The following is a 10,016-nucleotide window of genomic DNA, read 5'->3' on the forward strand; positions in this document are numbered from 1 at the left end:
TATATATATAGTCTATGTGTTTGTGAGCATGAAAATCAGTAGTTTCCTCAAGATAGTAAAAGGTCTTCAGTGTTATTTATCCCTCCCTGTATTCCTTCTTCCACCCAAGACCCACATATAAGCCTATCCTCCTATAGCCACTTGATTTTTGACAGAGAGCCTCACAATATACAATGAGGAAAAGATAGCATCTTCAACTAATAATGCTGGTCAAGACCGGATAGCTACATGAAAAATTAAGTTGGCTTCTTATCTTTCACCTTGCATGAAATTCAATTCAAATGACTCAAAGACTTCAACTGCTACCTTGAAATCTGATAACTTTCCCAATAATATTCAAAAAAAATACCTGGCACCTTGACCCAGGCAGACAGAATGAATATTTGGAGGTATATAATCTAGACGACTACTACTGGGCGTGTTTTAACCTGAGCAGATAGGGTTCTGAGATGAATATACTTGGCTGCAAAGTTAAATCTTTTCTTTCTTTCTTTCTTTCTTTCTTTCTTTCTTTCTTTCTTTCTTTCCTTTTCTTTTTTTAAAGAATGAACCAGGAACTGAAGAGAGAATCTGCGTGATTGTTGTATAAGGATGAGGACCTGAATTCAGATTCCTAGCATCCACATAAAGGTTAGGCATGACAGCATATGTCTATCATCCCAGTGCCAGCTCAGAGACAGTGAAAACAGATAGAGCCTGAAGATTGTCGGCCAGTCTAGCTAAACTCGCATTTCCAGATTTCAGTGAGGGACCCCCTTTCAAAAAAAAATGAGGTGGGGAATGACATAAGACACCCAGCATCAAACTCTGGCTCCACATCTGCATGTGCTGTCAAGATCACCTGTACACACATGCAAACACCCCACACCCCCACATGCAGACAGAGACAGAGGATGAATTAGTGTTGTCAGCAGAGAGGTGAATGTTAAAGAAAAGATATTTTGAACACTTAAATATGTATGTGCATCCTCTTTTGCTCGTGTACATTTTAGGAATCAAAACTGGAGATTTAGAATTTGGAATGAAAATTTAATGTCCAAATTGAATTATTTTGTAATAAGCTATAAATCAAAATTAGAAGACTTAGAACACTTAAGAAACTCATTATTTATTTATATTGACTACATGTTGCATTTTCTATATACTGAATTGATTAAAATGTATTATTAAAACTAATTCTGCTAATGTACTCTTCAAGTTTTTAATCGTTTAGTGTCTGTCTTACATTTTCATAAATGGTACTGACATGTAAAACACATTACCTTTCTCTTTCTGGGTGGAGCAAAATTGTATTATTTATTTCTTTACTTCTAAAATACTCCTTTACCGTGGTCATCCATTCTTTGTAAAGTACGTGTGTGCAGCAGGAGATGATAGCCAGATGCGGATGTGCTGTTTGGAGCAGCAGACTGAATCCCATACAGCCTTTCCTGTACTCTCTGTTTCTCTTGTTTTTACCCAATTCAGTTTCTACTCTTATGCGTTTGGCTCTTTACACTTTGATAAATTAAACAGCAAGTAATTTCGTGCAGAGCCCATTGTTTGTTACATATGCACCCAAGCTTTTCATCTGCCTGCTCGCTTGAGTAAAACCTCATTAACCATTTCCTTTCCTTGCTAATGAACTTTCCACAAACCTTGTTTTTGCTTTCCTGAGTCCACTCTTGTGCTCCTGGCCCAGTCACTAGGGCCCTTTGTTAACTGTGCCCTCCCATCTCCTGGCACATTCTTATGTTGTTTGCCCTCTGGCTCTACATGCATTTTCAAGTAAAGATTTATTCATTGTATGTTTTATGTATTTATACATTATCTATCCATCATATCCATCTTCCTCCAACCCTCTCTAGTGTCTCTACTCCAAGCCCCTCCCAATTTCATGTCCTCTTTTTCTATTTTTCTATTTTTAATATTGCCTGCTGAGTATAATTAGTGCTGCCCACTTGCACTGAGAGGAAGAGACCTAGTCAGTCATCCTCATCAACATAGACCATGAGACCCAATATGGACAAGTTCAACAGAACCGCCATAGACAGGTTGCCCATGCGTGCTTCAGCTTTGCCAGGGCATAAATTTCAATTTCAAATTCATGTGCACTGGGACATGACAACCTGCTGTCAGCCTCTTCCCCAAAGTAAAGTGATGTACCCTCTCTGTAGCCACCAACACCCATTAACTCCTACAATGAGGGACAGGGCTTGGGCGGCCCCTCCCTCTCTCATGCTGAACTTTTGACTGACTGGTTTTGTGCAGATCTTGTGCAGGTCATCTAAGTTGCTGTGAGCGAGCTGATGCATGCAACATCCCTGCCATATTCAAAAACCAGAATTAAGCTTTCCTTCTGGTCTATCAGCTCCTACAGTCTTCCCTACCCATCTTCCATGAAGTTCTCTAACATTGGATGGTGTGAGACTGATAAAGATGAGCCGTCCACAGCTGGGCATTCACAGCTGTTTTTGTAGAGTATGCAAACAGTGTGGAAGGAGGCATGTAGAGGGAGGGAAACTGCAGTAACACCCAAGGAAACACTGCCACTCTGTTTTAATGAGGGTGGTTAGCCTGTCCTGGCCTATCCAAAGCTGCCTTCTCTCTGAGCGGACTGGAGCGAGCCAGCGACTGAGAATGGTGGAATACCAGCACTTGCCCATGTTTTCAGGGCCTGTCTAATTACCCGTCTTCTGTCCGCAGTTCCTGGAGATGGACCGAGCTTATCTGGTGCTCCACAACATCTTTCTGTATCTCTGGCTTTCATTCAGGAAGGTTGAAGCCTCACTGTGGTCTGGTGGCTTTTTCTGCCCCGACCTGCTCCCGGCTCCTCTGAACTTTCTCATGCACCATCATCGTTTTCCTCCGGTAAACTTTTGGCGACATAAATTTTGTTTTCCAGCCTACTTCTGAGTGATATCATTCATTAATGCTTTCTCTTTCTTACTTTCCTCTGGTTTCCCGATTTTTCAAAGTTCCCTTCCTTTCTCTGGAAATGGTCAGATTCTGTAGACTTAAGAGTCTCACATACTTGCCCTATGGTTCTGCTAAAATCTCACTGAATGAAGTGTATGTTGCCAAAAAATCTGAGGTGAACTGTCTTCACTCTTATTTCCTCTATATTTTACAATCACAAATTTAAGATGCAACCCAAATAGAGTAATTCCGTTTGTAGCTCCTGTACCCAGCCTTGTTCTTTAAAGATGCTCAGGGCTGGAGTGATAAGTGACTCATCTCAAATTGTGAGGGCTGTAAAATTAACTTCCTTCATGCATTAATTGTCTCAACATTATTTAGTGGCATTTTTCATCAGAAAGCCTCAGGGCCTAGGTGTGCTCCTCACCTACTAATCTTATTAAATTACTTCCTAATGCATTTAACTAAGATTATTTAACTCATCTAAAGTTGGATAGATTAATTCTATGCATAAGACGATAGCCATCTCTATGTGGGAATATACTCTACCTAGTTCTGGGAAAGTTTTGGACAATGGCTAGACTAATAAACAAGTTATCACAGAAAGCCACATATATATGGGGGATAAATAAAAATTAATATATATATATATCATATATAGTAAAGCTAATGCTTGTTTACTTAGGCTGAGTCAGCAAGTTTATATGACTGTTCAACACCAAAGCCATAAAATGAAAGTGCTAGTAATGAAATATGAAATAGTTGCTGGTGTTCTATTTTCCTTGTTCTATTTTCTGTCTTTAACTGCAAGCCCTCCTTCCCCTTCATCCAAATGGCTACCCTTGTGATTATCCATTATTCCGTCAACAATTAACCCCAGGGGACAAAACTGGAGTTTCCTAAGAAGGCATTATTAGCCCTCTTTCCTGTGGACATGGCAGTGCATCTTGGGAAGAGAAACTCAAATTAGCTTTGGAAAGGTAAGATAGGACTGGGGGGTCCCTCCTCAGACTTGGGCAGGAGGTAGTCTATAACTATTAGGCTAAGACTCGAAAGGATTAAGAGTGTACACAACCATTTAATTTTGCCCCCAGGAGTCATGCAAGCCATTTTCTTCCCTATGTAATTCTATCAAATGTATCCGCGTTTTCATTAACTGCTGAAATTATTTTTTCTCTTCCGTGAAGAGTTACACTGCACTTTTTTGTGTCGGTGAGCATTTATCCTCTTACACTATTACAATCATTAACCAAGGTGTGTAAATGTAGTAGTTATTACTGCCTAACTTTTGTTGAAAACGCACAATGAAAGAGGAAGGTAGGAAAAAAAATTACATAAAAAGCATGCAGCCAGAATTCTCTGCCAAGTAGCAGGGCACAGAACTCGGGACATTTAGCTTCTGTGCCCAGCGGCTATGTCCTGGGGTTTCATTGAAAGAGAATACTGATCAGCCAAGAAACATAATATTCTTGAGAATTGAACATCATGGCACTGAGGGAAATGAAAAATTATATTGAAAATATCCACAAGTTACCGTTTTCCTCTTCCTTTTTTTAAATCTCTTGTTCTTACAAAGGAAACCCATTTCACTGGGGGCCAGGAAGGTGTCAGAGGTAAGACGAGGAGTCTTCTCTTCAGCTATGTGTCCCCGGAAGATTGCTAACCCCAAAGAAAAAGACACACAAAGAACCATAAGGAAAAGTAAAATAAAATGTTAGAGGCTGGTTTACAACACCAACAACAGTAGGGGAAGAAATGAGTGGATTCATGGCTCTGCTCCTGAAGATTCCCGGAGCTGCCAAAGCACTCCAGGGTGTTGTGAGTAAGCAAAATCTCCATCAGGACTCCTCTCTGTACACAATATTTCAGATGAAACAAAACCTGGAGAAATGCATTCAGAGTTGTCTTTCACCCGTGCGGCAGGTTCCTGTGTTAGCGTGACTGTGCCCCTCAACAATTTGAGGGGATGGCAGAATCGCAATTATATTATATGTTAACCTGGCCTTTGTGAACAGTCCCTGCTTACCTGAAAAAGCTTACCAGCCTAACTACATGCATGCAGCATCACTTCCACAAACACTTTTCTGGGCTTGCTTAAAAGCAATCATTAACAAAGTAAACTGACGTCTTTTTTAAGGAGAGGAATTAGATTCAATTTTAGGGAGGGGTGGGAATATTGACTCTGGATATAAACAGGTACCTGTAGGTTTATCGTAGTTGCCATGGATTCTAGTGGGTCTTTGTTTATAATTTCATATCATAAGAATTGAAAATAAATGTTGGCTGAATTTCACATTTAGGAACCGAATGGGGCAAGAATAGAGAGCTTAGGAAACATTTTCCCAACCCTGATTCTTTGTCTTTGCTTGCTCCTGGCATCACTGCACACACAAGAAGAAAGGTCAGTTGCAGGCAGAGTTGGGGAATCTGATGCTCGGGAAGGCACTCTGGCCCTTCGGCCTCCTCCTTGTAAAAGAATTCCTTCAAAATCTATACAGATTTACCCATTATTTTCTGCTTTCCCATTTCCCACTGAATAACGTTTAAGATGCACTAACCTTTCACACTGGCTAACCTAGAACTTCCCTGGGAAGGCAAGGGTACAGCTGCAACCCCACAGTTCCTCAGAGCATGGCCTCCAGAACTGAGATCAGTTTGTCCACTACGATGAATTATGCATAACTGCCAGGCTATTTCTTGGCATGGAAAAAAATGTGATATGTCAGATTAAAATTAAATATTGAGTAGGCTGTCTCCTAGCAACACAGATTAAAGAAAGATGCTTCTTTTTATACCAGTGAAGTATGGGAGCTTCTACCTGAAGTGCGTTCGCAGGAAGGAATTTGGCTGTCCAAACAAGACACAGAACACTGAATACATAATGCCCTGCTCACCCCTCAGCTGCTCACTGGGAAGTCCCACAGGTGTTCAGAAAAGACCTGAGTCAACTTTGTGTGAGGTTTCCAAGTGTTTCCACATACCACCTAGGGCCTGTGGCTGGGCGAAGCTGGCACTTAACTCCAGAGACATTCTTGGGGCAAATGACAATAATGGCGTTGCCCAACTGTCAGAGAAGCTACTTTCTACTCCTCACCCGGGAGTGGACAGCAAGCAGGCACAGAACAGCAGCAGCCTGTGGACAGAACAGTCAGCAAAACGCAAGTCACCTTGGTGGACTTGGGAAGGGATGGAAGAACCCATGATCCACATCCAGGTTACTAAGAAACCTTTCAGAAAAACCTCAATATAGCTTTCTCTTTTGGGTTATTTCCTTATTAGTTTTACGTTTCTAGTAACATATTAGAAGATAATCAAAAGATGATCTAGCCTTTTGAGTGAAGTAAGTCAAGCGGCAAAGAAAGAATTATTTATTATTATTTTTATTATTATTACTATTACTATTATTATTATTACAGCAGGCTTATTGCACGTGATAGCAGCAAACAGACCCACTCTTTTCAAGACACCAGGTTACAATGCCTGTGAGCTTATACTAGGAAGGGTCTTTTCTGTTGCAAGGTGTCTGTTACGCGGTGCTGATTGCCAACCTAGACGTTCCTTTGCAGGTACTGACATGCTGTCTCTAATACTGTTCCAGTGCCCCCGAGGGCTTCTCCCTGTAATAAAAGAGAGCAAAGTGCAGCTCCCTATGAATGATTCTCTGTATAGGCATAACGCTGGGCCCGTGACTCAAAGGATCTCTGGAGTCAAGCTGACGGGTAGTCATCACGAGACCTGAAGTCATTTCAAGTAAGAAGTGCCACAGCTAGGAGAGAGAAGCCGTAAATGCATGCAATATTAATAAAGCAATTACTGTAAGTGGTAGGATATCCTGCTTGGCAAATCTCTTGCCACTTTAAGAAACATCTGTCTCTGCCATTAGAAATTACTGTTTGAAAAAAAAAAACCACACCAAACAAGCTGTGCTTTGTGTTTTAGGTTTGCATTCAGTAGCCCGATCAGTGAGTTTGCTGCCAAAGCTTCAAGACCAATTTTGTAGCCTATTCCCTTGGTTGGTTTTCTAACCCATGTAGCCAATTGTGCTGAGAGTAGGCAAAGGAGCAATTATCAGATCCAAGGCTCTGTGCAAGGTGCCTGAATGCAATCACACACAATAAAAAGAATAGGAGAGGAAGGGGGCGCCAGTGGGCTACAGGCATCTTCATTTAATAGAAACTGGCTTGGGCCATATTTGAAAAATTGTTGATTCCTTATTTTTTTTGTTTTCTGAGACCGGGTTTCTCTGTGTAGGCCCAGCTGTCCTGGAACTCATTCTGTAGATCATGTTGGCCTCGAACTCACAGAGACCTGCCTCCCCCTACATCCCAAGTGCTGGGGTTATGGTGTGCACCACCACCACCACCACCACCCAGCTGATCCCTTAATTCTTTTTTTTTTTTTTTTTTTTTTTTAGTAAATTTTATTAAATTATAAAAGTTTCCATTTCCACCCCCCCTCCCAACACCCTCCCACTCCCCCTCCTCCCCCTCCTCCTCCCTCTTCGTCCCACAGGGCAGTCAGGGTTTCCTGCCCTGTGGGAAGTTCCAGTTCCTTCCCCCTCCCTCCAGGTCCAGGAAGGTGAGTGTCCAAACAGACTGGATCCCCAAAATCCATTATATGTAGAGGAAACAGGTCCCAGTGTCATAGTCAATGGCTTTTCAGAAAGACTTCGGGTCAGCCACAGTCAGAGAATCCGTTAATTCTTAAAGCAGTGACTGCTCATGCTCTCTAGAGTGCCTCGGTTTTGTTTTTTTTGTGTGTGTGTGTGTGTGTGTGTGTGTGTGTGACCAATTGATGGAGGATGGTCATCTGTCTATGTGTTACTCTCATTGGTTAATAAAGAAACTGCTTGGCCTGATAGGTCAGAACATAGGTGGGTGGAGTAGACAGAACAGAATGCTGGGAAGAAGGCAATGAGGCAGATGCCATGATTCCCCTTCCCGAGATGGAGGCTGGCTAGACTCATGCTGGTAAGTCACGACCTCGTGGTGGTTTACAGATTATTAGATATGGGTTAATCAAGATGTGAGAGTTAGCCAATAAGAGACTACAGATAATGGGCCAGGCAGTGTTTGAATGAATACAGTTTCCGTGTAATTATTTCAGGTAAAGCTAGCCGGTAGGGCGGCAAAAAGCAGACCCGAAAAAGCAGGCCCGCCGCTCCTCCTTCAACAACCAATGAGAGAAACAAACTGGAAGAGGAGGAGCTTGGGTGTCAGGAGTGCAAACTCTCTGAGATAATTTTCATAGTTTGGAAAGCAGGACATTATTTCCCGTCTCCATGCTTCAAAGGCGATCGACTGAAACTGCTCATGGAAACGCTGGCATCTGAGGAGCATATGGAAACGCCAGACAAAGGCTTCCCATGTGCGCAGGTTCGGGGGCCTGTTGCCGGGGACAGCACATCCGCAAGCAGTCCCTGAGCTCACCCAGGCGGCCTGCTGAAAAGTCCTTCGGGAGAGAAGAATCAAAGCTCACGTCATTCATGAAGAAAAATGCACTCGAGAGCACACGTGAGGCTTCTGAAATGGAGAATGACAGCAGAAGAAATTGTTCATGCTTCCCTCTGCGTAGCTGCAGTAATGTGTCGCTTTGTAGATCCTAGTGGGTAACTGAATTCAAAAGCCATCAGCTCAGAGAGTTTGGTCAGGAACTCCTAGGTACCCATGGTGATTCACTGTGTAATATCTCCTGCATAATCATAACTAATTAAGTTACCACATTCCCGTTTGCACTCTGAACCTTGAAGAATGACACCTAATTTTCATTTTTCTTTCATTTTTAAAACCTATCACACAATGTTCTTCTTGCTTCTGCTCTCTTTTTTCTGTGATGTCTTCTCCACATTGGCTCTAAATTGTAGAAATCTCTCTACAATGTAGACCTGATCTAGGATTTCCCATTTAACTCTCACACGAGTCACTGAATCAAGTTCAAAGTCTTCAAATGGTCAACAGAGCTCACGAGATGGTCTTTTATCTGATTTGTTGGTTCCATATGCTGCGATTTCTTATTATATGATTCTTAAAGAGCACTTGAGATTTCTGAAATCTGCCATTCACTGGCATATGCCATGAACTTGTTGCACACTCCTGGCCCACCAGGCAAGTTCTTAGTTTCTCCCAGTCTAGTAGTGGGTCCCAGGTAAAGCTGTGCGGACACCTCTCTGTGTGAACACCATTTCATTTATACCATCATCCTCAGTATATTCAGGGTAGAGCCTCACAATGTGGTGTAAGGAGCAGAGCTTTATAAACAAAGAAACTTCAGCTCAAGTCCTATCTTATCGACTACTTTCTACACTTTGTTCCTTTAACTTTTAGAGCCTCAGTTTTTCCAGTTATTAAATGGGAATCCAAATGTCCATGTTTAATAAATATAGACATTACAGTTTATGATATACCTAGTGTTTTACTTGACTCAATAAATGTTTATCATAGACCATTAAACTTCCTTGTAAATCTACTTGTCTTCTGAATGTATGTTAAATCAAACTTCTGCTTGAATGCAAGGCCCATTCATCTCTCTGCCTACGGTACCTCACAAAGATACAGGCATGAGCTTATGGACAGTCAAGGTCTGTTCAGAGGACCAAAAGCAAAGGGCACGTGAGTGACTAATCCTGACATTTCAGTACATTGGGAGTCACTAGTGCAGCAGGGTTAGAAACAAGGGCAGTGAAAGTGATTGCAAATTTCAACCACACTAAAGCAGTCTTCAATGTTTAATTCTTTAATGTTGTTGTTCTCACAGGTTGACATTATGTCCTACCTAAAAGACAGACAACCATCAGCATAGAAGAAATATGGAAGACAGCACTGTCCAGCTGTATCTTCCTGTCTTCCTCTAGTTATTGAGGATTGAATCCATGGTACACAAATGCCATGGCATTTTGTCACTCAGAGTGACATATGAGGAAGGCGATGGAAGAGAAGGCAATGGCAAGAAAAGGAGAGGCTGTGTCAAGAATGACCCTGATGTTGATGTTTGAACTTGGACATGACCTTTAAGGAGTTTCACTGGAGGAATAGTTAGGGAAATGAGAAAAGCAAATATATTACATATAGGGTATGGTCAGAATAGTAAAGGGACATAAATATGAAAAAGGTGACTGACTT

Source organism: Myodes glareolus, chromosome 3 (genome assembly GCF_982192425.1).
Source record: "Myodes glareolus chromosome 3, mMyoGla1.1, whole genome shotgun sequence".
Lineage (NCBI taxonomy): Eukaryota > Metazoa > Chordata > Mammalia > Rodentia > Cricetidae > Myodes > Myodes glareolus.